This window comes from Ceratotherium simum, chromosome 4 (genome assembly GCF_057802395.1).
Source record: "Ceratotherium simum simum isolate JZ-2026a chromosome 4, ASM5780239v1, whole genome shotgun sequence".
Taxonomy (NCBI): domain Eukaryota; kingdom Metazoa; phylum Chordata; class Mammalia; order Perissodactyla; family Rhinocerotidae; genus Ceratotherium; species Ceratotherium simum.
Window position 1 is genome coordinate 39,677,946 of NC_141903.1, and position 27,979 is coordinate 39,705,924.

Below are 27,979 nucleotides of genomic sequence, written 5' to 3' on the forward strand. Positions count from 1 at the left end.
GACGGTGGAGGCACATGTGCCTTTTATTTGTCAATCCTATCACAGGCTGGCAAGTTGGGAAATATCAGAAAGAGACCTAGCATACAACTGCATCTTCCTCTTCTCTAAGGCTGAGTGTCTGAAAGGCTATTGCATCACTCCGCAGAACCAGTCCCAAGATTCCAATCAGCTCACATCAACATGGGGCTCACAGGACAGTCCCTACCAAGGAGAAATGCCCAGCCCTACTCAGGCCTGATCCATTCCTTTCCTTTCCTTGACTCAAAATTCCCTAATTATATGGCAGCTAAAACAGATTTCAAACCCAGAATCCTCTTGGGCAGGCATTCCCCAGAGTAGACTATGCAGCCTTCAGATCCCTGCTAATATATCAAGCTAAATGGTAGGAGTTTTAATTAAATATAAATTTAAAGAAATTTTAATATTAAAAAAAGCTATGAACATTTCAAATTCTTAAAATTCTATTCACAAATCAAATGAGAAAAAAGTACATTGAGTGAAGGAACCAATGAAAACACATCCCAAAGACAAATACTTTTGAAATTTAAGATGATTTATTCAGTTTGAGCTTTTAACTTGATCTTAGCTGGTATTAAGGTCCATTTTCAAAAGAAGAAAATTTACAGGTATTTAGAGGCACTTTCCTCTTTGGGCCTTATGTTCTAATCCAAGTCTTCAGTCTTTAGCTTCAGTTGAAGGCAGGCTGGATCACATCTAGCTACATTTGAAAACAAATACGCATCTCTTAGTTGAGTGGCAGGTTTAATTAGCAGTCACATTCCATTTTAATTGCCAGATTATTAGCAAGGACAGCATCTCTGGGGATGACTGCATTGCATGTAAATTTGGACCAAGATACTCTGCTATGTAACTTTTTCCAAAGAAATTACACCATGCAGACGAGGCTGGCTCCTCTCAGCTCTCAGAGGTGGTGGTGGCGGCGGCAGTCGCTCTTTCCCCACAGTTCCCCTCAGGGGCACTTTTTAATAGCAAAGAACCCTCTGAAAGGACAAAGTAGGATAGAATTCTTTTTTTGTGTGTGTGTGAGGAAGATCAGCCCTGAGCTAACATCTGATGCCAATCCTCCTCTTTTTTTTCTGAGGAAGACTGGCCCTGAGCTAACATCCATGCCCATCTTCCTCTACTTTATATGGGACACCGCCACAGCACGGCTTGACAAGCGGTGCATCAGTGCACGCCCGGGATCCAAACCCGTGAACCCCGGGCCACCGCAGCAGAGCGTGTGCACCCAACCGCTTGCGCCACCAGGCCGGCCCCAAGGATAGAATTCTTGAACACTAAAAAGCCTCCTTAATTAATCCATCCGAGGTTGTCTGTTTCTCCACCTGCATGACACAGACTATTCAAAATAAGTTGAATCAGAAAACTGCTAAAACCATTCTCAGGGCAGCATGTGTGACTCTCCGTGGAGCACTGGCGCTCTGCACTGGCTGCTCTGGAATGGGGCCCACTTTCAGACAAAGAACTAATATGAGCTGCTGTCTGCCTGTTTTCCAAAGATACGTTAGCTTAAATAGCACGATTTGAGTAGATCTTAGGTAGGACTCAGGATTTCTCTGAGCCCTCCGGGCTGCTGCCAGGTGAAATGGAAGAGCCCCCTAAAGCAGCCACATTGAGCAACGGGCCAGATGATAAGTGGGTACCACAGCTGGGCAGCAACCTTGTCCAGGCTCCTGCACTCTGCTCAGCACTCACCTGCCTATTCTCAGCCAATCCTCACAGCACCCCAGTGGTGGGAATATGGTGATTCCCATTTTACAGCTCTGGAGGTGGAGCATGAAGTCTATATCCAACACCTTGGGTGTTATAATTTTGCAAAATGGTTGGGCAGGAAATAAGGACTCTTGCAAAAAGATCAGGGTCATTTACAGGGTGACCAACTTGGTCACCAAGTTTACTTGGGATTTTTCTAGTTTTAGTGCTGACCAAAGTCCTGCATCCCAGGACACCCCTCAGTCCTGGGCAAACCAGGATGGCTGGTCAGCATATTTCTAAATGCCCAAGGAGCCCATACAAGATGCCTCCAGCGGTGCCTTGCACCTGCAGAGAAGCAACTGGAACACCACCAAGCTTCCCTGGAGACCCCAAATCGCTCCCACCTCCCCTCTCCTGCAGCAGCAGGACAGAGCACAGGAGGGCCCCCTGGGCAGGCCGACATCCATTCCGTTTATTGCCCTGCCCTGAGCGAGGAGCTCTCCTCCCCCTACACTGCCCTGCTTGAGAGCCACAGCCTCTGAAGAGCAAGAATATCTGTGAGTAAAATTTATGATTTGTGTTTCCACTGGAGCCAACCTTTTAACCCTGGGAGTGCTTAATTGCCTCTTCCAGGTTTTGCTTTCATAACCAGCTTGACTCTTGCCAACTTTGACTGAATTGAGAAGCACTGCAAGTGTGACTGGAAATGGAAAGCACATTACTTCATACTTGATACAGCTTGTGCCAAATTCTTAATTCATTAAATTCACTCATTGTGGCATCTTTTCCTAAATGATAGTCAGAAATTTCCTTCATGTGTAAAACTTCCAAACTCAGGGGGTATCCTCAAAGCTGAATTTTTATAAAAATGCCTTCTCCTAAGACACTCTTAAGGGGAACTCCTGATCATAAATTACAAGACGGCTTTAGAATTCCTGGTCTCTCCCAGAGGAGCTCAGTCTTTATATATTGGGGCCTCCTGGACCCCACACTCCACCTTCCAAAGTAAGCACGGAGAGAGGTGCAGACATCTGGTTCCTGTTTCTGGATTCAAAATTGATCTGCTGGGTGATTCTTGGCAAGTCACTTAACCTCTCTGAGCTTAAGTTTCCCTAATCCTGGCTCACTGGACACCTCTCATGGGGAGGGGCGGGTGGCCAGTTAATGAGCAGGTGTTTTAAGGAGGGGGCACTCAGCCTATGGCACAGCAGAAGCAAATCCCAAGGAAAAGAGTAGACGGGTAGGGGGCAGGGGATAGAGGGGGTTGAGAATCATAGCAGAGCAGTAGCTAAGTCCTGCAAAACACAAGTGGCTTGAAGCAAAGAAGTTATTTCTAGAAACCCTTGTATTTTATTCCAAGACAATCAAATCTCCTTGTACAATTTCAGACCAAGTCTCACTGGTTCTCTAAGGCCCCTCTGGAGCACACTTGCCTCCATATAGTCTTCCCCAATTCACTTCGGTTCAAGCTGGCTTTGTCCTTTCCCGAATGTTCCATAGCTCCGTGTGATTCTTGTCCCTCCTTCATGTCTTAAAGCATCCACATACTGCTGATCCCACATGCCACATGCTTTATGAATCTTATCACATTCAATTCTCTCTTCTTTTTTTTTTTTTTTGTGAGGAAGATCAGCCCTGAGCTAACATCCCAGCCAATCCTCCTCTTTTTACTGAGGAAGACTGGCCCTGAGCTAACTTCTATTGCCAATCCTCCTCTTTTCTTTCACCCATTTTTCTCCCCAAAGCCCCAGTAGATAGTTGTATGTCACAGTTTCACATCCTTCTAGTTGCTGTATGTGGGATGCGGCCTCAGCATGGCCAGAGAAGTGGTGCATCGGTGCGAGCCCGGGATCCAAACTAGGGCCGCCAGTAGCGGAGCGCGCGCACTTAACCGCTAAGCCACAGGGCCGGCCCCTCAATTCTCTCTTGCATCAACTTTGAGAGTTGGGTGTTATTATCTCCATTTTACAGATAAGGAAACTGAGGCACAAAGAGATTTAACAACTTTTAGGGTGACCAGTTCGTCCTGGTTTTGCCAGGTCTTTCCTGGCTGTAGCACTGAATGTTCCTTATCCTGAGAAACCCCTCAGTCCCAGGCAAACAGAGACAGGTCACTCTCATTTGAATGCAAATGCCTGGCTGGCCCAAATGAGACCTCTTTCTGCAGTGCTCCTTCTTCTCTCCCTCCCCCATTCTCAGCCCCATGTCCCCAAGCAGACACAAACTCCCTAAGGACAGTGGCCAGGTCCTAAACCTTCATTGTTTAAGAGAAACCAGAATAGAGTGGGACTCAGTTAATATATACTGATCTGAATGAAATCATGCCTTCACTTCCATGCAGGAAGATCAATTTTCCTTTACTGGTGCAACTCTTATACACTGCTTTAGGGGAATGCCTTGCACTATTCAGCATTACAGAGAGCAGGTACTTTGGAGCTCATCTCTCCTCTGTTCTATCTACAGGGAGACGAGTCAGCATGACGGAGTCTTAGGACCTTCAGATTTTTAAGTAAGAACCACTTGCTATCCTTGGTCTGCGTAGATGCAAATATGCTAATGCACACAACAGAACTTTGAAAAGGCACCTCTATTACCATAGGACTCCGGGATAGAAGGTGTAAGCTTGCCAACTTAGCTCTCAAGGCCCTTCCTTTTAGTTTAGACAATTGTTCAACAATGTAGGTACGTTATCACCAGGTGCTAGTACTGCCTCTCTTGGGACAATCCATATGAGCACAAACCTTAGTGACAATTTCTCTGATTCCCTCCCATAACCATGGGCAGCAGAGGAGGGTCTATCATATAGGGAGGCACAATGGCTGCCCTAGGTTTCAGGGGTTACAGTTAAGAAGGTGCCTGTAGATTCCCTCCCGAGACTTGAGTGGGGCAAGAGGGGGCTGATGGCAGACCCAGGAGGCTCTGGAGCACCCAGATCCTTGCAGTCTGAGGCCAGAAGACTAGCCTTTGGTTCATCCCATAGACCCAATGCAAACCACTGATGAGAGCCAGCAAAGCATGGTGGGTTAGTGCACAGACTCTGGAGTTGGACGAACTCACTAGTGTGTGACCTTGGTCTTATGTATTAATGCCTCTGAGTCTCTGTTTCCTCATCTGTAAGGTAGAGTTAATAATAGATCTTCAAAGACTGTTGTAAGGATGCATTGAGAAATGTGTGCAAAGTGTTGAAACATAGTAAGCATTCAAAGAATGATAGCTATTATTATTATTTGATCATATGGGTAGCCATGGTCCCATTGGCTCCCGTTGACATTGACCCCCAGTGAGGGCTCAGCCAGGCTAGGGTGGGGGTGGCTGGGGGTGAGAACATCAACCCACAGTCCCACCTACTGCTCGCCTTGCTGCACCGGTGACAGACACGATTGTTTCACGATGGACTCACGCCACCGACAGAGAGACTACTTTCCCAATGAAGCTCGGTGTGTGGGATGAGTGTTTGCTTTCCATGTAGAGCGCTGGCATTTCAGCCTCTGTTTTCAGCATGTTTACAATAAATCTGAATGTTAGAATCAATATTCCCTGGATAACAATCTCCATGTTCCCTCATGGAATCAGTTCTTGAGCAATTTCTTTCCATTGTGTTTTTTTTTTTCTTCAAGCTGCAACAGATTGTTCCACGACAGGCTTCTTTGGTGTTGCTGAACCTCTTCACAGACCTCCCTGCAGCCCTAAGGAAACACAAGAACACTTTGGTCCCCAGTCTCCTACAGGAAGGTCTGTGTTACCTAGAGACCAGACCCCAGTAAGGTCAACCTTTCAACTATATCCACAAAGCTACAAAAAAGGCCTCAGAGAAGCAAGTAGGTATCAGGAGGCCCATGCCCAACAAGAGACACATTCAGAACAAAGGGAGACACAAGAAGGGGCAGGTAATAAAAAGGGAGAGGGGGAGAACTGTTAGTAAAAGCAGAACAGTTAGAGTAATGAAAACATCATTGAATACAAGAACCCAGGAAAATAATGTCTATTCATAATGATAATCCCGAGTCTTCATGAAATTGGTAACTTGTGTCTAAAGTGCTCTGTTTACTAAATAGGGAAGGGAATATATCTTCATAAAAATAGCAACGTAAAAAAAAAAACAAGACTTGTCCTAAAGTGACTTGAAGGCAATTACAAAAGAAAGATTTCAAAAATGCTTTGAAATAAGAGTTGTGTTGGAAAAATAAAATGAGTATTTAAAGACCAAGCCTCAGTTATACAGAAATCTCACTCATCTGGAACACCACGTTCCTCATCTCGGCAATAAATGAAGCATTTTCCATGTATAAATACTGCAGTTCTAAGTGCTACTGTAGAATCTTTGAGGATTAATCTTTGATAGGTAATGACCAGCTTTTACAGAAAAACATACCTAATGATTTTTGAAGCATGCAGGTGGTAAAGTGCTGACCTTCTCACTCAATCTGTAGGTAATTTTTCAGAAGAGTAAATAAGATTCTTTAATGTCAGTCATTCTCCCTAGTTCCCTGAGGGATCTCTACTGACAGAGTAAGGACACTGAAACTCAAAATAGCACACAGCTTCACACGCTTTGGGTATGGAGAGCCTGGGAAAGCCAAGCCAATCAGCCATGCTTTCTTAGTGGATTAAAAAAGGTTCAGGGTCTGGCTTCTGCTGAAAAGAGGTTGTTCTTGTCAGGCTTATACTGCTCTGTGGAAAATCCTTTTTCTTTCTTTGAAATTAGCAAGTTAGAGCCTTCAGAAATAAATGAAGCCCTTACCAGAGTGTCATATGACACCCCTGGCAGCTCATCTATCCATCCACCTATCCATCCATCCATCCAGCTACCCATCATGCATCGATCCATCATCCATCATCCATCCATCCACCACCCATCTATCCATCTACCCATCCATCCACCCACTTACCCACCCACCTACTCACCCATCATTCATCCATCCCTCCACCCAACCACTCATCCACCCATCATCCATCCATCTACCCACCCACCCACTCATCTACCCATCCATCCATCCATCCATCCATCCATCCATCCATCCATCTGTCCTCCCATCCATCCATTCTTCCATTCAACTGTCCATCTAACCATCCACCTGTCCTCCAGGTAACCTTTACTGAGTGCCTGCTGGACATATACGGGCCCAGGGGAGAGATCCAGTGGCCCTACCCTCACGGTGCTTTCAGTCTAACAAGGGAAGACAGGTGGACAGGAAATGAGAAGCATGAGAAGTGCTATAATCCAGCATGCCAGGGTTGAATATGGAAGGGAAAACTATATCATACAGGGGAGCAGGGGAGCCAGAGAAGCCTTCCCTAAAGAGGAGACTGCTATGAAACTTACAGGATAGGTTGGCATTAGCCCAAGCATGGCTATCCAAGGAAGTGAAAGATGCTCAGTGTGGCTGGAGTGCAAGCAGCAAGGAGGGACCGGGCAGAGGGGAGGCTGAAAGGGTAGAGAGGAGCAGCCTGCATGCCAAATAGAGTAGTTTAGACATCATCACATTTAATCTTCTCAGTGACCCATAGAGACACCTATTATTTTCTCCACTGTACAGGTGAGAAATTGTACCTTAGAGAGGCTAATAACAAGAAACATGGTTAAGTGACAAAGGGAAGATTTGAACCCAGGTCTGTACAACTCCAATGCCAATGAAAATAAAGAGTACTCTACACCCAAGTTCAGCTCACTCTGTCCTCATATGGACCAAGTCACAGTATGTGTTACAGCTCCAGGGGCAGTCACCTGAGAGACAGAAAGATGAGACACAGGAGGGACCAATCCCCAACAGGGATTCTGGAGCCCACAGAGCAACTCAGCTTGGTTTCAACCAAACCCAGGTTGAAAATTCTCAGGGAAACTGCAGGACCTACTGTGTTGCCGAAGTAGGGCACACCCCACTGAGGGCCGAAGAGCTGGGACTGGCTTCATCCCCAGGACATAGATTCAGTGGTGGATGGAAAAACATAGGTCAAGCACAGGAACCAGAGATGCAACAGAACCTACTCCTTAAAAAGTCCTTAAACATAGAACAATGTCTTCTGTCTGCCTAAGTTAGTTAAAGGGTGAACTTGTCAATTTATATTACAAAGGTCTAATTTTCATAGAAGATAAAGAGTTTCTACAAATCAACAAGAAAACGGCCAACAACTAAAAATAAATCAGACGAAGGCTACAATCAAAAAAGGATATGCAAATTGCTTTTAAACATAATAAAAAGATACTTGATCTCACTCATAAAAAGAGAAATGCAAACTGAAACTACCAGGAGATACCATTTTTAACCTTTCAGATTAGGAAAAATAAAAAAGTTTACTAACATAGTGTTGGCAAGAGTGGGGAAAACCGACAAGCTCATACTTTGCTGGTGGGAGTGTAAACTCATATAGCCTCACTGAATGGCACTAGATAGCATCTTCCAAAATTAAAAGTGCACATATTCTTGGACCCTGCGATTTGACTAGAGGATATACTTGCAGGTGTGTGAAGAGACAGATCTACACTGCAGAATTGGATGTAATTGCAAAAGACTGCTAACAAACTAAATATCCATCCATAGTGAACTAAGTAAATTAAGCTGTACCCACACAATGGAACCCTCTGCGGTCATTAAAAATTGAATGAGGAAGTTATTTATGTACTGATGTGAAACAATCTTCAAGATCCACTGTAAAGTGAAAAAAAGCAATGTATAGAGCAATGCGCATCAGATGCTGCTGGAGCGGATGCTGTGCTGGGTCCACCCAGATCCCCCAGCTGCCAAGAGTGTTGGAGGGACCCCAAGTCCCTCTCCAGGGGCTGCCCAAGGCTGAAGAGAGCTGCCTCACCAAAGATTATGCCCATATACAGTGACAGATCAGAGGCCTGCTCCCCTTACCCCAAATTGAGGCAACTCTGAAGGGCCATTCCGGCTCCAGAGCTCCCCGTGGGGCTGGCTGAGGCCACGGTTGTGATTGCATCACAGTTTAATCCCTCCCTCTGGTCAGTCCTGCTTCCCTCTCTCCCTCACAGATGTCATCGGCCCCAGTGCACTCCCAGTTAACTTCCTGCCCTGCAAATCTCCATCTCAGAGTCTGTTTCTATAGAACCATCCTGCTACTGCTACCATTTGGGGGGGTGGGAGGGGAAGGATTACCCATTTACATACTTGCTTAATTGTGCAAACAATATCTCTAGAAGGACACGCAAGAATCTGAAATACTAGTTGAAATACTAGTTAACTCTGGGGAGGAGAACTGGGGGGCGGAGGGTGGAAGGGTCAGGAGAAGAAGGAAGACTTTCTATGGTTTTCCCTTTTAGTGTTTTTGAAATTTGTATCATGAGCATATGTTACCTATTGAGAAAATAAATAAAGTAACAACGCCTTTAAAAAGCGAAGGCAGAGGATGTTTAATAAAACCTAACAGGAGGCCTCTTCCAGCCATTAGATAATCGCCAGTATTCAGCATGAAGCCTCTGCCAGGCTGACAACCTAGGTCATGGTACTAAAACCAGAGAGTTCAAGGTCACCCTCTGGCCTGCTGACATTGCAGGAAGGGTGTTACTTCTTGTCCATTTCAAACCCATCGAGATATCCTGGATCCAAGCCGGGCTGTGAAGAAGTGATTCTTGCAGGGCACCCTGCTTGTGTGCTCCATGTTGTTTCCAAAGTGCAGAAATCACTGAGGAACCACGGGCCTTCTGTGCCAACCCAAATTCAGTCCAGAGGCCTGCAAAGTGCAGGGTAGTATTTGTCCTCTGGTCAGGAGCAGTTGATGAGGACAGGGCTGACCTTCCCACCAGGCCATTTCTGGGAAGACATCGGAAAGCCTGGCCTCGCCCTGCCTTGGCGTTGCCGACCACCCAGCGATTCAACACATACTTGGGGGGTGCTGTTCCAGATGCTCCCTCCAAATAGAACTTCTGCCTCCACAATGAGCCAAGCCCTTGCTTTTAGATATTTCTTCCTCGTCCCAATTATGAATATAGAACTGAAACATTCCAAGTGAGATCAGAGGTGAATTTTTCAAGAACTGCTAAGTCAGCAAGAATGCAGTTGGCAAAAGGGGAGATTGGAAGTGGAGGCACTTCCCAGCTCTTGCAGATCCTGGGGGACCAGTAAACACATGATGCCAACAATTCTGGTCCTGGCCACACCATAAAATGCCTTTATGAGGCTTGACTCTTCTCCATATACTAGATCTCTCCCGGCTCCCAGACCTTTCTGCACCCTTGCCCTCCTCCCACCCCATTCCTTGGCTGATACTGATTAAGCACACAATATTTTCTCCATTTTCACTCTGTTGGCAGCCATGTGCATTATCTAGAGGCACAGTCTGGGCAGCAGAGAGTTGAGACTGATGCTGTGAGTGGAGGTAGTGTTAACAGTGGAAAGTCATCTGGTCAACACTTCAGAGGCTTCCCCAGCGGGACTTCAGATCTTAGAAGCAGCCAAAGCCCTCCAGTGACATGAACCCCTTCTACCTCCTCCCATTTTGCCATAGAATGATGTCTAGAAAGCAGAACTGGTAAATGATGATTCGCAATAATCGTAAAAACAATCCAGACATGTTGTACCCCCCCCAATGAAATCCTGGTCATGTAACTTTTTAAAAATTATAAGACTGCACCAGTGTAAAGTATTGTTTTGACTTCCTAGATTGGATTATTTCCTGCTGTTCATTTTTAGAAAGAGACATTTACCTGGTCATCTGGGGAACTTGGGTTATATTTGCAATTGGTCCCACCTCTTGTCTCTCAAGGATTGATAGCTGGAAGCCCGTCTCAGCAGACTTTCCTCCTCTTGATTTTGTTACTCCAAAGGAGTGTGATTGGTGGACATCCCACAAGAATGCCCTGCACACAGACAAAACATCGAATAGATTAGCTGATTCTCTAGTCCTTCAAGTAAAGGCACATATGTATATGCACACGTCTATACACATATACATGTATATATAAAGTGTCCAAGCTGCACACTTTAAATATGTGCAATTTATTGCATATCAATTCTACCTCAATAAAGCTGTAAATAATAATAACTTTTGCAGGAACTACGAAATAAAAATGGTGAGATTAGGTGTCCATTCCCCGAACACCTGGCCGGGCTCTCGCTGCCCAACCTCACTGTCATGTGTACCTCCACTCCAACTTGGCCGTGGCTGGTCTGACTGGTTAGCAGCTGGAGCTGAGGCCTTGACACCCGAGAACCTGACACCTGAGAAGGACCGCAGGTTTGAGCAGCAGCAGTCACAGTCCCACACTCTGATGGGGAGACTCTCTTCCTGCCATTTAACCTGCTCAGTGATGGACTAATCGTAAGAAATAAATACAAGGAAAGTCTCGTGGGGTGTCTCAGGCACCGATGACAGCTGCACGAAAACCTGCTGTGGTTATGAGAAGTTCAACGTGGTCAGCTCCTCGCTCACTCATTTCAGGCCCAAAGCCCACATTACCTCCTTTTATAAGCTTTAATATCCCTCGGAAATGTTCTCCCCTTACATTCTCCATCTCTTCCCTGGAACATCTCCAGAGGGGTCTGTGATTGGGTTGCATACAAGTTTCTGAGCTTGCAACTTCCCTTTGGTCATAAATCACCTCTTACACACTCACTTTTTCCTTCTCATTGTTCTTCGGTATTAATAGCCCCAAATCCCGGGAGCATTTGAGAACTGTTCCAATTTTGGTTTGAAAATCAATTTGGAAGCTAGTGGTTGGCTTTGCTCAGACTTCCAATCCTTCTAAGAAGGTCAGTTCCTACAAATTAGCCAAATCAGGGATGGGGGCCTGGCCTGGTGAACTTTCCCATTTTAAAGTCTCACTGTTTCATCTTGAAATGCTAGATACCTTGGTCTCAGTGTTTTTCTTTAACTGTGTCTCTAAAATTAAAATGTTAACTCTGGGGAGAAAAAACCTAATGCCTTCTGTTGTGTGATCTGGTGGATAATTTAAAAAAATAGTTCATTTCAGGATAGGTCAAATTCTATTACGAAAGCAGAATAAATACGAAATCCATCTGTGTTTGTTAAAAGGCTCCGATATTCTTCTCAATTTTTTGGAAACATCTTTCTTCTAAATAAGTTCTGCTTCCTCCATAGGCTGCTGACCTCCTGCAGGGAAAGTGAGAAAGTGTCAGATCTCATCAAATGCTGACAGGGCAGGGCTCCCCCTGAGATGGGAGCAGGGATCCTCTGCCAGCTAACGGGTCTGCCCCCTACATCAGACAGCTGGAATATGCATTCAGGGATAAAGGAAACAGATCGTTGGTTGGGATTCCTTGGGAAGACAAAAGAGGAGCCCCTCACATATAGCACATTGACTTAAGTGGCCTGCACCCCAAACCAGAGCAGGAAATGGAACTGATGATGCTCAAGCCTAGAGGCTGACACCAAGCCAGGAGGGACTCAGCCAAGGTCACCGAGGTTGGCAAGCAGGCCTTCTACAGAGGGAAGATGAGGGCACAGTGTCCACCAGCTCCTCAGTGACCACCAGCCTCCCAACTCCAGAGGTGGCCTGCCTGGCATCCTCTGGCCTGATCCAAGGCCTGTCTGAGCACACCTGTGAGTGTTAAGCTAGAGCCCAAGTTTGAAAGACATGACTTTTCCTTTCTCTACCTCCTTCAGCCCTATTCCAGCCTCTGATGCTGGAGTCAGGTTTTTCATCTTTCCTCGCACAGTTAGTTAGGGGCCAGCTGGTGGGCACCCACAGCATGTGCCCCCTGACTGACCTCCAAGCCAGCCCTCTGTGCCACGGCCACAGGCTCCCACCCCTCAGCCAAAGGTGGGGCTCAGGTATGGCAGAATGAATGATTTATTTAGGAGTGGCTCCCTAACGCTCTCTCTCTGAGACATCATCAACATTTTAAGAGGCTGATAAAGTCTCCTGCATCTGGGGATGGAGGCTATTAATCTATTCATTAGGGTGAGACAATGTGTCTTTTGAACCCGATACATCCAACTGCGGAAGAGAACAAAGCCTGACAATTACAGACAGAGACAGGCAAAGAGCATCTGCTCCCATGACGTCAGGACTTCTTCCAGGCGGCTCACAAAGCACCGGAGTGCTCCCTCCTGCCCCCACGGAGTGGGAGCCCTGTTGGAGCAAAGTGTTAATAAGAAGCTAATATTTCCTCAGTCCTCGCTTTGTACAGCGCACCATGCAAAGCATTGTGAATGCGCTATCTGACTGACTGCTCACAACAACACTAAGAAGGACTGAGTATTTTTATCTCCATCCTACGAATGGGGGAACTGAGGCTCAGAACGACTAAGTGATCTGCCTAGAGGAATACAGCCAGTAAACAGCAGAGCAGGACTCCATCCCGGCCCTGGCTCCCAAGCCCAAGCTCCTCTGCACCGCTCTGCATCCATCCCTGGAGAGGACTGCAGGGGGACACCTGGGACACAGCTCAGGGAGGCCTCCTGGCAGCAGTTCTATTCACGAACTTCGGAAGAGCTCACACACTGGGTCGTTTGCCCCGTGTCCCCCAGACAGCATCCCAGGTCTGCGCTGGGTGAGATGGGATGCTGCAGGTTAGCCAATCAAGACTCCAGAAAGGCGGGCCCTGTTGATATGACCAAAGCCGACACTCAGATCCAGGCCCACTGCCCTGAAATCCAGCACCGCTTGTAAAGCTTGTCTACAAAGGCTTCTACACTGGTTACTAACAAACTCCCAGATCATTGATCTCTGAATTGCTGGGATATCATGCTGGTCATCAAGGGAAAGTTTGCAGAGTACCCATGCCTATTTACGGATTGGAAGTTCCTCTCTGCTGGACTTGAACTCGCCCCTGTGAAGCCCCAGGACCTCTAATTCTGAAGAGGAGTTAGTGGTGTGGGTCTCCAGGCTCAAGCACAACATGCTGCCTCCCCAGCATAGGTGAGGGTGAGGACTTATGTTGCCCTCCTTCCTCCCTGGGCCTCCAGGGGCCACAGCCAGAGACAGGCCTAGAGCCATGCACGCACCTCCATGCAGGAGGCTGTTCACTGAGAACTCCCAGGCTCCCTGCTGGCTGCCTTTTCTGCTAGCAGCCAGAGTACCTGAGAGTTCAGGCCCCTACAAGCAGCCCTCAACTAATGACAGGCGGTGGCATGGGAATCAATATCCCTACTTCACCACTCAGGGAGGACAACTCTGAGGCGTGGTCTGCATCAGCTCACTGAGTGCCCCAATGGGACTGACATCCAGTTGCCCAAGGGGGAACTTCTCCATTATGTCCCCTTATTTGGTGTCCTTCCCTTCCTTTCTCTGTCTTGCATTCCTACTCTCTGTCAGTGTTCCTAGGATCACCTCCCCACAAACTACTTGTGCTTAAATCCCCGTCTTAGGGTCTGCCCCTAGGAGAACCCAATCCAGCTCCTATCCAGAAGTGTCCTTTCCCCCCTTCAGCCCCCAGAGAATCTGCTTTATGCCCCTCTTCTTAGGATGCACGGCAGCAGTTGAGTGGCCAGGCTGCGGAGAAGGTAGACCTGGATTTGGATCTCAGGAAGGTTCCATACAGGTTGTGTGATCCTGTCACAGCCTCAGTTTTCTCAAAGGTAAAATGACAATGACAGTGCATGGACATCACAGAATGGGTGTGATATGTGTGTATGACAAGAATTTAGCACTGTGCCTGGCCCACAGCGAGCGGTCACCAAAGGGTAGCTGCCATTATTATTACTGTTACTATATTGAATTAGAATTATATTGAATTATTATTATTGTATTAGGATAACCCAAGCACTTGTCTTCCCTCCGTCACCGAGCTGCGACTTCCTTGAGGCCACAGACCACGCGTGTTTCCTCTCTGCCTCCCCTCTCACAGAGCTGATGCTCATTATGTACCTGTTGCATTAAATTGCTTTGTGTAGGAAACAACATGTGTTGGAGAGGATGTGGAGAGAAGGGAACTCTCATACACTGCTGGTGGGAGTGCAAACTGGTGCAGCCACTATGGAAAACAGTATGGAGATTCCTCAAAAAATCAACGATAGAACTACCATATGATCCAGCTGTTCCACCGTTGGGTATTTATCCAAAGAACTTGAAAACACCAATTTGCAAAGGTACATGCACCCCTGTGTTCATTGCAGCATTATTCACAATAGCCAAGACTTGGAAGCAACCTAAGTGCCCATCAAGGGACGAATGGATAAAGAAGCTGTGGTATATATACACAATGGAATACTACTCAGCCATAAGAAACGATGAAATCCAGCCATTTGTGACAACATGGATGGACATTGAGGGTATAATGCAAAGTGAAATAAGTCAGAGGGAGAAGGCCAAATACCGTATGATTTCCTTCATTAAGTAGTAGATAATAACAACAATAAACAAACACATAGGGACAGAGATTGGATTGGTGGTTACCAGAGGGGAAGGGGGGAGGGAGGAGGGTGAAAGGGATAATTCGGTACATGTGTGTGGTGATGGGTTGTAATTAGTATTTTGGTGGTGAACATGATGTAGTCCATGCAGAAATAGAAGTACAATGATGTACACCTGAAATTTTTGCAATGTTATAAACCAATGTTACTGCAATAAACAAATAAGTACATTGTTGGCAATGAAAAAAAAAAAAAAAAAGAAGGAATAAGTGATAAATGGCTGTCAGATAATATAGACAAGTGTTCAAGAATTACCAAGTCTCACATATCTGGGTCATCTGAGACCACTTAATGTAAGGGACATGGCACTATTTTAATATTTCCTATGAGAATGAAAATAGTAAAATAAAGTAAATAATATTAAAAAAAAATAAAAAAAAAAATAAAAATGTATGGAGTAAAAAAACCAAATTACATATGTACAGTATGCTACCATTCATGCAAAATTTAAAAATATGCAAAATGATTCTTTATGTTGTCTAGGAAAATTTACATATGTATAAAAGTATAAAGATATGCTTCAGGGTGATAACCTTTCACTTCAGAATCAGGGTTCCTTCTGGGAGGGGTTGGAGAGAAGTGCATTTGGGAGGGGTACACAAGAAACTACAACTATGCTTGTAATAGTTAATTTTTTAAGCTAGGTGGCAGCCCCAAAGGCATTCTATATTGTTAGTCATACAATTTTGTATATTTAAAAACATTTAATAGTAAATGAATAAAAATTAAGTGTTACAATAAAAAAAAAAAAATTGCTTTGTGTAATCTTCGCATTTCCCATTCCTGGTGAAAGCAAGAGCGGCGTGCCAATCACCCTGTGTTTCCGGTGTAGGGAGCAGAGCCCTAAAGCGCTTCCTGCCTCGTTGACTTCTTCAGCTCTTGTTTGCTGCTCTGTGAGCCCATGGGCTGGACCAGGCAGCTGTGAGTTACCTCCCGGGTCATGATTTCACTCTTCGTACATGAGAAAATGCATTTGTACAGCAAATGCCTCAAGAACAACATCTGTGTTTATCCAAGTCTGTGTTCCTGTATGCCAGGCCCATAGTAGGTGCTCGATAAATGTTTGCCAAGTGACTGACATAATCTGATATGATGGTGCCAAATAGCACCAGGCAGCTGCTCTGGGGACTCCCATCACTGACAACTGGATGTGGCCAGAGTCTGACTAGGCTGATTTTCCAGAGAAGACATTTCAGAAATCAGAAGGTAAAGATCATCACTACTTTGGTAACTTTGCCCTCCTAGATAGATTTTACAGATGTCGGGTTACGTTTAATGTTTCTGGGTGTATAAAAAGCTCATATTCAGTTTCCAAACCATAAGTCTTGAAGCTTCTCTCCCCGAGTTTTGATGATTTGGCCATTATGATAAAATCTCTGGCCCCTTGTTAACATCAATATTGATTAGCTGAGATTTTAAACACCTGACTAGGAATTACCTCCACCCCCATCATGACTGCTCACGAGGTGTTAAGACATCTTGGAGTGTGGACGGGGCCACTTCTTGGCCCTTCTTGGCCACTTCGGGCCGTTCCACCGTTTGACTCTTCCACTGGCTGCTACAACCTGCAGAGGGGCCAGGACTGTGTCTTCACACCCCAGAGATTTAAAAATAGGTTCTGTGCTTAGGAAGGAGCTGTCACCAAGTCCATGCACTCAATTCCACAAGTGAGACTAGGGCCATCCTCAAGCCTTGTCAGAATCTATAGATTTAGATTGCCCATAAAACAGTTCTAAACTCCAGCTGCGTATCAGCATCAGCTGGAAGTCTTGGACCTCCTCTGACTAATTAGTTCAGAATATCGGAGCTTGGGAGGCAGCATGGGGATTAAGTAGATGCCCGGGTGCCTGTAATGCACATCCAGGCAGAGTTGAAACCCACTGCTGTAAAGAAAGGCTGAAAGTTCAACCACTTCCTAGAAAAGAGTAGATTAGAAACAGCAGCTTAGAAGATGGAAGGAGAAATGGTAAGAAGTAGGTGTACCAAGTATATCAAGAAGTGACAGGAAAGAGAGAAGAATGATGGAAATCAAAGAGAATTTTAAAAATACCTTTGTCTTAGGCCATTAAATATAGGGGAGCCACCCTCTTCTCCATGCTCCATGGCATGTCGGACAGGCCTCAGCAGAGCACTTGCCACATTGAATCGTGTCCACTTTCTTTATCTTAATTTTAGATCGTGAGCTCCTGGTGGGAAGGGACAAGGTTTGACTCGTCTTTCCTCTTTCTTCTGCCTGGCATCGCATTAGGACAAAGAAGGAGGTGATGCAATGTCTGTAGAGTGAGGGAAACAATGAACAGGACTTCCCCTCATGGATGCCCCTGAGGACATTACTGTTTCAAAAAAGACAATAAATGTGCTTTGCCAACTGGACAGAACTTTAAAATGACAGGGCTTTTTATGGCCCTCAGTCACTCATTCTAAGATGTTTACTTGGCACTTACTCTGAGTGCTAGACGCCAAACAGTGCTTTTAGGAGGATACAGAGCTGAAGACACATAGGATGCAGACACGTGGAGACAAGGCCACTGAGGCTCCGAGATGGAAAAGCATGGGGCATGTTTCAGAACCAAGGAGACGAACTAAAGGTCAGGGTGCAGGTGATGGGCACAAAGCTGAAATACGGAAGAAGCAAAATGCTGCTCCATGTACTCCTTTGAAGGAGGCAGACAAGGTGCAACAACCAATAGAAAGATTTCCTTCCCTAATGATTACACTTTTTCAAAATCTGCTCTCAGGGCTGATATTCTACATTCTGGGAATTGCATTCATGGTAAATCTTATTCCCATAATTCTGGATAAGCGAGACATTGTTAGAGCTATTCTTCCCACCAAACTCCTTCCTCCCTTCCCCTCAGTCCTCCAAATTCAGCAAGGTGGGGCAAGCGGAAGAGCTTTCCTTTTCCTAATAAGCAGCACCTACAATCCCCAGATCCCTCACCACTCTCAGCTGGGCTCCTGAACCATGAAGGCTCCTGCCCCCAAACTCGCTCTGATTTCCTAAACAACAGGCTTCTACTAGAAATCAAAGCTTTTCCTAAATCTTCCCAGAGCCTTCATGTCCCAAAGTAAGGACCCCAGTTTTCGGCCGTGGCTGTAAGTTGGTCCCCACTTCCAGAAGTTCTCCAAGACTACAGGAAAACATCTGGGGAGCAGAGGGATCTAGGCCAGGAGTGACTGGAATTGGATTTCAATCCTCACTTTCAACCTGCTGAGTTCTTCCTGAACATAAGCTCTTTATGTGAAAGATATCTGAAGACAGGCGATCACTGGGGTATTTTACTGAAAAACCACACCACTATTTCCTGGTCTAAAATGCACAGATTACTGAAAATAGCCCTCTAATAAATGGAGAAGTTTTGCTCTCCATGGTTCAGTGCACTTAAATATAGAGTCTCGCCAGATCCCCAGAGTAGGGGCTGTTTCCCCCATTTTATAGATGGGACACTGAGATGGAGGAGTCATAAGAGCTGGCGAGGGTCCCAATGAAATGATGACAAAGCAAGTCCAAGATCCCAGAGTCAGGGCCGGCCTGGTGGCGTAGCAGTTAAGTTCGCGCCCTCCGCTTCAGCGGCCCGGAGTTCGTCGGCTCTGATCCTGGGCGTGGACCTACTCACAGCCCATTAAGCCATGCTGAGGCGGTGTCCCACATAGAGCAACTAGCAGGACCTACAATTAGGATATACAGCTATGTACTGGGAATTTGGGGAGAAAAAAGAGAAAGGGGAAGATTGGCAACAGATGTTAGCTCAGGGCCAATCTTCCTCAGGGGGAAAAAAAAACAAGATCCCAGTGTCCTAGATGTTCCACGGAAGAACCTTGTGTCACCTACAGTTCACCTCTGTCGCCAGTTCATGGCACATGAGTAACGTTATGTACTTATGGAGTCCAGACACACAGCTGGAGTTTCACTGAGCAGTGACGGCACCCACAGTGGGTTTAAAGCACTCTGTGTCTTCAAAGAATATACACATTAGAGGGGGAGAGAAAAGTACCCAAATAACCATCCTATAGAGCAGAACCTATTAAAGGTTCCATGAGACCTCAAAGTGTAGGCCCCTGAGGAGAGTGAGAGCCCACATTCCATCACATGGAGCAGAGAGGGCTAACGAAAGCTCAGAAGTCTTGGAAGCAGGACTTGAGGATGGATCTGATACTTATTTAAAAAAGAATAACAAGAGTGTTTAAGAAAATTTGATATCGAAAAAAGTCATTCATAATCCCACTTCCCATTGCAGTGGAGTATCCATTCCAGATTGGTCCAAACTCACCACTGGGACTCAGACATATTCGGGCATGTCTGGAGAGATGTAGGCAGGCCACCAGGGGGCTTCTTGCAGAGCATCAGACATGACATGCTGGATCAATAACAAAGCCAGGGTGGTCAGAATGATGAGTCTGCCATGGCACCCTTCCTTTGGATTGAGTCCCAGTCCAGCCTGCCATGGATACCTATTTAAGCAGCAAAGAGCAGTTTCATTAAAATCACATGTCCATAGCTCTGCAGAGAACACAAAGTTTCTAGCAACAGAGATGGAGGACCCAAGGGCTGACTCTTGAGGTCTTTGGCTCAAGTGACTAGTCAACACCACTTACTAAGACCCAGCACTCAGGAGGAGAAGCTCTGGGGAGAAACACATTCAGGTGTGGACATCATGGGAGTTCCTGGGAACAAAGCATCAGGTGGCATTCTGCAAGGGCAGAGGGATGTGAGCTGGGGCCCAGGCAAAAGCTCCTGCCTCTCCTGGGAGCCAACATTGAAGCTGCACAGTGGGTGCTGGTGGAAGGAACTAGAATGTGTAGAGAGGGAACTGGAGGACACCCAGACGAGTTCCCTTCAAGGGCAGAGGAGAAGAGACTTCACAGCGTTTGGGAGAGGAGCTGGTAAGACAGAGACCAAGGGTGCAGTGAGGCCTAAGGACGAGGTGAGGCAGGTTGAAAGCAGCAAGATGGCAAAGAGGAGGAGGGGCAGGAGAGCCAGGGGAAGGTCACCCATGCCCTCCACAGGAAGAGCCAGGATTCGAACTTGGGTCTGCTGGCCCCAGACCCAGGGCTCTCCCACTGGCCTCATCACACTGGACCATGCGGATCCATGAATGGCCCTCTTGTCGGATGCAGGCGGGCTGGCTGGAGCTGCATCATCCCAGACACAGAATGACGATTAACAGTTACCAGAACAGAAAGAGTCTGGTGTCATACGGAAGCTTTCTTCCTTCTTCCAACAGGAGCTGCAGGCCCTCTGGGGGCTTCAGCGACTGCTTCTGCAGCAGAGTCTTTACATTAAACAAATAAATACTGCTTACCTCCTCTGGCGGAGTTCTTGGTGGTGCCTCCTCGGCGGTGAGCTGAGCTGGTGGCCAGGGGGCTGCTGGAAACCTCATTTCATGAGCTGCAGATGGCAAATAAACATTAGAAGGGATGCTCAGCCTTTCTAGTGATTATAGAAATGCAACTTAAAACCAGCACGAGACATTGTGTTTTCCCTAGCAGATTGACAAAAATGAAGAAGCTTGATGAAACCCCACAATAGCAGGGACGTGTCACGTGGACACGTACACACTCTAAGTGGAAGATAACTAGTGGAGGGTACGATCTTTTGGGAGGGCACCATCTATCAGAAATGTAAACGCACTTACCCTTTGCTCTAGCAATTCCACCTTCAGGCATCTGTCCTAGAGAATGTTCATTGCAACCTGTAAAGTTAAAAATTCAGAGAGCAACTACACGTTCATCAGCAGAGCACGGTTTAAACGTACTGTAGTATATCCCTACTGTTGTATGTGGCTGTTGAGGAGAATGAGGCAGGTCTCCATGCTGACATGAAACAAAGTGCCAGGATTTATGTTGAAGTGGAAAGGGCTAGGTGAAGTTGTGAGACAATGTGTGTGATATGACTCATTATTGTTTCTATAACGAAATATATTTGTGTGCCTATAGAAACAGTACCGGGAAGAGACACGCCAATCACCAACCAGTTGATACTGGTTACTCCTTGAGAGGAGCATGAGAGAAGGGAAGGAAAGGAGGGTGACTCTTTAACTTCACGTACTTTCGTGCTGTTGGCATTTTTACAACCAGGCTGTGGGATTTAATGTCTAGAAGACGGCATTCCACTTTCCTTGGACAGAAAAATCCCAGCCTGCTCATCTTCCCCAAGGCTGCCAGCTCAGGACTGGTAACCATGGTCACCTGAGGCCTGGAGACTCCAGGAGGACACATAGTAGGGCCATTCCTAGGCAACAGCTATCATCCCCATTATTATCCCTGATGTATTAAGGGCAAGTCAACCTTTGGCAGTTTAGAGCTGCTCACAGCTACCTGGGCAAAGGTAGTCTTGCTTCTCTCACACCCTGTCCGCCTGCCCAGGTGAAGAAGGGAGGCAGCCTGCAGGAGCTGCATTTCTGGAGGCATGAGATGCTAGTGAGGGAGCAAAGTGACTCCTGGGGTGTGCCTCTTCCTATAGGAAACAGCATGGGGACAGGCATTCGGGACCAGGGGCACATGCACACTCTCTCACACATTTCAGTCAAGGCTGACCATCAGCTTCATTCTTGTGGTCCAGTCCAGCCCTGGGACTGGCAAAGCTAGGGGCATTCCAGGCTCTGAACCTTGAAGCTCAGGCTTCCTGCTCCGGGTTCTATCCAACATAGCTCAGACTCACACTGAAAAAACATGGCCAACAATTCTTGAGTGCTTTTTCTGTATCAAGCACACTTCTGAGTCCTTGCTACAAACCATGGGCAGTGGACCAGCAGCATCAGCATCACCCAGGAGCTTATTAGGGATGTAGCCTCTCAGTTCCCACCAGCTGAATCAGAAGCTGCATTTTAACAGGACACAAGCAATTCATGTGACATTGAAGCACTGTCCTGAGCAGCTGAATCTATTCATTCACTGTCCTGTCCTGACTTGAGAAGCACTGTCCTTAGTAGCTGAATCTATTCATTCAGTTAATTCCTCAACAACTCTCTGAATCCCATCATTATCATCCTCATTTTGCATCTGAAGGTTAAGTAACTTGTCTTAGGTCACACGGCTAGTAATTCCTATAGGTGGGGTTCTGCCTGTAGGACCAGCACTATCAGCCACCGCAGCACAATGCTGACTGCGAAGATCCTGGAGAACAGCTTAACTTTATATCTGTCCAAATGGCAGAGGGCTTAGGACACTAGTGAGGAATAAAGTCAACTTTGCCAAGACTGGACTGATCCCCAAATTACAGAACTGGAGAACAAAGTAGCAGTTGCCAGGGGCTAGGGAGGGAGCTGGGTCAGGGTGGGGTCATTGTGGTGACGGAACTGTTCCCTATCTCGATTGTACCATCATCAATATCCTGGTTATGATAATTTTCTATGGTTTTGCAAGATGTTATCATTGTGGGAAACTGGGTTAACCAGGCAGAGGATCTCTCTGTTTTATTTCTTACAACAGCATTTGAATCTCAAAAAGTTTTTAATTAAAAAAAACCAAACGCCTTCTCCAGAGCTAAAATTTCCCCAGCTTAGGACCTCGCTAAATGAGCCAAAGTTAAATTTTATGCATATGGACCAGAAGTGCTGTTCTGATTAAAATATGCACAATTAAAGGCCTGGGGAGTAGGGGGGAGGTGACCAATACCAAGTGCAGCTATGTAACGAAACCATTTGTGCCTCAATACTTAATTCTCCTTAGTTCCAGAATGCCAGCTTACAACACACACACACACACACACACACACACACACACACACGTGCCTCCCAAAAACACAGCCTGTCTGTGGGTCATTTACAAGGAAATAATCTCATAAGGCAGTATTGATGGAAAAGAACAAAACATGAGGGCTCCAAAGTGGGAAAACATTCTTGGCTTGCAGCAGGACGAGAAGAGCATCCTCTTGGCTGGAGTTGACTTTTAAGAGCAAAGAGCCAAACCAGAATCCTGCTCTTCACAGAATGTCTTAGGAAGGGAATTATCTGGTTGTTAGATGGGTGCAGATATGGTAATGTCAATTAACAGTCTGCAAAAATACGTGGCCAACGATGAACCCCAAAGCTCTGTCTGTGTGTGTGTGTGATTGTGTGTATTACATACTTCTTTTCTTTTTTTTTTGGTGAGGAAGATCAGCCCTGAGCTAACATCCTGCTGAATCCTCCTCTTTTTTGCTGAGGAAGGCGGCTCTGAGCTAACATCTATTATCAATCCTCCTCTTTTTTTTTTTTCCCCCCCAAAGCCCCCAGTAGATAGTTGTATGTCATAGTTGCACATCCTTTTAGTTGCTGTATGTGGGATGCGGCCTCAGCATGGCCGGATAAGCGGTGCGTTGGTGCGCGCCCGGGATCCGAACCCGGGCCGCTAGTAGCAGAGCGCGCGCACTTAACCGCTAAGCCACGGGGCCAGCCCTATCGCATACTTCTGATTGAAGCTAATGGTTGGTTCAGGTAACCTGAATTAGGCGTTTTTGTAAAAGGCTAGAAGGTTCTACAGGGAGGAGAGGGCTTCCCTGGAGATTGGTTCATCAGGCTAACGCATCCAGCTGGCTGTTGCCTACGGCAGCCTGCTTGTGGCTGCAGCCGGCTGGTAGGTGTTGCTAACACTCCTTCCTAGGGAGTCCAGACCAGACACACAGGCAGCAGCTCTTCGTTCAGAGCACAGTAGGGGCTGCTGGGCTGCAGGGAGCTCTGTAAAATGACGATCAAGAGAGCCCACTTGGGGACTCCCTCCTCCCAGTCACTCTGCACGCCAATCTGTGATGGACGCTTCCCATGCTGACCACTGCCAGAAGCCAGCACCTGGAGTGTCACAGACACCCCAACACAGACACCCACATGTGAGGCCCCAGGAAGCCACACGTGGCTCTCATGCCGGGTGGCAACTGAGAGGACAGTCCTTTGTGTGGGTGGTCATTCCCCAGGCACCCAGGGAGAGGCCCTGCTCAGCCACGCCTGGGGACACTGGTCTTTGTGCACTGGTGGCCAGGAGGCCAGTATCAGCCTTTCTTTCCACCTCTTCTCTTTCTATTTATATGTCTCCTTTTTCTTCATATCTCATGGGAAGATGTTGTTTAGGTGAAGATTTTATTAATTCCATCTCCACTGGATTTGCTCAAGATTTTATTAATTCCATCCCCTTCACTGGAAGCATACAGAAGACTGGTTGATATGCTCCCATTGAGATCTTCCATAGCCACCATCTAGTCTTCACAGGGGACTTAAACTCCACCCCAATGGCCTGATGCTGGTCCTCCATGGAAACATGCCCACAGCACGAGGCACTGCTCAGCCTCTGTCTTGAATCATTTGTCCTGTCCCAGAGCAGAGCAGTCCACTTCCCAATTCATTTTTTTTAAATTTAATTTTATTTATTTTTTTTCCCCCAAAGCCCCAGTAGATAGTTGTATATCATAGTTGCACATCCTTCTAGTTGCTGTATGTGGGACGTGGCCTCAGCATGGCCGGAGAAGCCGTGTGTCGGGCGCGCCTGGGATCCGAACCCAAGTCGCCAGTAGCAGAGCGCACGCACTTAACCGCTAAGCCATGGGGCCGGCCCCCAATTCATTTCTAATCCTTCCAGCACAGGACCTCCTGCCTTCCCTTCCTGCTCACTCTCTTGTTGCAGTCCACTTGAACGTAAACCAGAGGGCAGGGATGTCAATCTGGTTTGCTCATCACTCTTCTCAGCACATGGCCCCTGGTACAGAGCATCTACTCAATAAACATTTCTTATAAAACTAACAGTCTAAGACTGAATCTCAGAGCTGAGGCTTGGTCCTGCTTCTCTGGCTTGTAGCTTCTTTGATCATAACTTGTATGACCCACTGGCCATTCTGGAGAAATTCCTCTCTTTCTCCAGAGCCCTAGGACCTCATCTCTTCTCAGCCTATGCCCTCCCACGTTCACCCCAGATCATGGAGCAGGAACAGCCCAGGGCTAAGTACACACAAGCTGAAGCTTGTCTGAAAGCTGTCTGTCTCCAAGGCCTGGGTAAGAACCAAGGCCTTTGATCAAGTTGCTAAAGACCAGGAGGGGCAGACATGGAGCCCTAATGCTGAGGGCGGTTGAGAGATGGTGGGTGAGAAATTCAAGGCTGAGACTTTCTGGAATAAGCACCAAGGAGAGAAAGACCAGAACTCAGAGCTACACCCCCAGTACCCACAGAGCCCAAGGCTAGGTGAAACAATATCCCAACACTATCCTCTGTATACACAAAGGACAAGGAGCTGATGGGTGGTTTTCTTTACCCCATAGCTCATGCTCTGATTTTGGCAGCCATGTGCCATAAAAATGTGAGCGAGTTTGCATTTCACAAACATTTGACTTTCACAAGTCTTACATTTCCCACAGAGAGCCCTGCTCCATCAGCATTCCAAGAAATATCTTTCATCGAATCTGGGTCTCAGCTTGGTCTCCACAGTAGAAGAGCAAACTGAAAGGAAAAGTCACGCGTTTGCATGTTGGCTTCCAAACTTTACCTAGCCCTGGTCACATGCTCATATGACATAGTTTTGCTTAGAACTAAACAGTGAGAGAACTAAATAACAGAATTGGTCAATGGAAGAAAAGTGGCTAGTCTCAGCATCACCTTTGCAACACTCATGCTCTAAAAAGGGCATCCACCACCAAAATTAGTCCAGATGCCCACTGAGGAGGAGTTACACTGGACCCTCCTGGAGGGGGGAGTGCGGACAGATGTTTGAGGGACAGGAAAGTTGCTGGCCCTGAAATGCAGGGTGTATTACTTTCGTAAGGCTGCTGTAACAAAGTGGCACAAACTGGGTGGCTTAAAACAACAGAAATTTATTGTCTCACTATTCTGGAGGCTAGAAGTCTGAAATCAAGGTGTCAGCAGGACCATGCTCCCTCTGAAATCTGTAGGGAAATCCTTCCTTGCCTCTTCCTTGGTGATTTGCTGGTAATGGCAATCTTGGGCATTCTTCAGCTAGCAGCTGCATAACTCCAGTCTCTGTCTTTGTCGTCACATGGTTTTCTCCCTGTGTGTCTCCGTATCTCTTCTTCTCTTCATATAAGGACATCAGGATTAGGGACCCACCCTACTTCAGTATAACTTCACCTTAATTTAACTAATTACATCCGCAATGACCCTATTTCCAAATAAGGTCATATTCTGAGGTACTGGATTTCAATATATCTATTTCGGGGGGGAGACAATACAACCCATAACAGAGAGGGGACAGTCCTCAGAAATAGAAGAAGATGGTGGCCCAGGGGTTCCATGACTGGCAAGGTCCCGAGCATGGCAGGAAGACAGCAGATCTCCGAGCTATGTGGGGAGGAAGGACACAGGACTCAGCGGTCTCAGCCTTAGCAACAATCTAATGCCCAAGTGGGACGCAGAAGTAGCAACACCACCCAAGCCAGACCTCGTGAACTTCGACAAGGAGGCCAGTGTAGGTTGTGGACCAGCACACCTGGCCGGTGTGGTCCTGAGAGCTCTCACAGCCCAGGGGAGGGGGCAGTTAGGGCAGGAGCCCTAGTGTGACCGAGATCAAATCCCACAACACCAGGCTCTGGCCTTGATGTCAAGATTATTTTGATTTAGAAAAAAATTAATGTAAACATAGTTCTTAAACCCAACTAATGTGGTGGTTGCAAATTTATAGTAAATTTGCCAATTTATAGACTATAAACATATTCCTTCGCCTTTGGTCACACTCTTATTTCCATGCACTGCACAAAGAGCAGCCCTCAAGATACAGAAGACATGAGTCAACGTGGCAAAGGGGGTGAAAAATAACAGAAAGAGGCCAAACATGGATGTTAGCGGGGAGGAACAATGGACCTGGAAACCAGTGTTGGTCCAGATCACCCCCCACCTCCAATCCTTACAGAAAAGAATATTAATAAAATAAAACTCCAAAATCCAATCCTGGAGCAATATCCATTGGAACATCCATGCCAAACTTCACAGCCGTGGGAAGGATGTATGGAGCTGAGTGATCTGTGGACGGCATTTCTCAGCTGAAATTCTTGAAAGCTTATAGAGCTCAAGCCAAAATGCTCTGGAAACCAAGCCCTGTGGAAAATGCAAATTTTATGAATTGCACATGTGGCCACAAAGCCAGTTCTGCAGTCTGAATGAAAAGATTTGCTCAGAAATCTGTCCCCACACTGAAGACCACCAGGGCTGATGCAGAGCATATCACCGGTCCCAGAGGGGATAGGAAACTCACTCAGCCTTGTGGGATTTTCTTGGCAAACTTGGGAAAATACAAGTGGAGGTCTGGGCTGGAATTAGATAAAATGGACAGAGGAGCAACTTCCCTTTGCCTGAGGGGACGGCCTGGAGATGGAGCACCCAGGGGATGAAATGAATCCTTTTCCAGCTACTTACTCTCTTTGTTCCTCCCTCCTCCCATCTGTGAGACGGGATCATAACAGCCCTGATCTCACAGGGTAGCTGAAGGTGATCATCTATGTGACACTCTCACAAACCACCTGACCCATCAGGACAGCCAACTCCCATCCTCACCTGCAGCAAGCACTCCAGCAAAGCTGAGCGGCAGAATCTCTCGCATATGTTGCATCTCTTCAGCAGTCCCCCTAAATTTTCATTTTTACTTTATAGATCTCAGATTCCCTTCCCACTTTGTCTCCCAACAACCTAGTCTCAATCTGGAGAGCTGCCCGCTCACTGTCATAGGATCTAAGGACAGGAAGGGCCCTCCTCGGTCCCTCAGCTTCCGCCCCTGCCCCAAAGCAGAGCTCTGTTCACACCAACTCCGACAGATGGTTGTCGTTTCCAGACAGGAAATATTTATCGAGCATCCACTCTGGGCCAAGCCCTGTGCTCAGCGCTGCTAGGAATATATGCAGGAGTGGGGCAGGCTGAGTTCCCACAGCCTGTTGGGAGAACTGGAAACTCAGACAGGATTGGATGCTGCACCTTGAGGCAGAATTTCTTCCTCTCTGGAAAACCTCCGTTTTGGCTCTTATGG

The 27,979-nt window shown here is 46.7% G+C and overlaps 1 long non-coding RNA gene across 3 annotated transcripts in view; it reads right to left on the reverse strand.

Moving 5' to 3' along the window:
- Positions 1-540: 540 nt before the first annotated feature.
- LOC106803349 (uncharacterized) overlaps positions 541-27,979 on the reverse strand; it is a 161,498-nt gene continuing 134,059 nt past the window's right edge. Inside the window, exons 3-8 of one of the 3 annotated variants that reach the window (XR_015551963.1) lie at positions 20,685-20,741; positions 20,352-20,437; positions 19,320-19,500; positions 17,099-17,321; positions 10,379-11,784; positions 541-718 (exon numbers count right to left, since the gene is read on the reverse strand). This is a non-coding gene — a long non-coding RNA (uncharacterized LOC106803349). Of the gene's footprint in view, positions 719-3,334; positions 5,403-10,378; positions 11,785-17,098; positions 17,322-19,319; positions 19,501-20,351; positions 20,438-20,684; positions 20,742-27,979 lie in introns of those variants that run through there. The other 2 variants (XR_015551962.1, XR_015551964.1) reach the window with 2 other exon arrangements.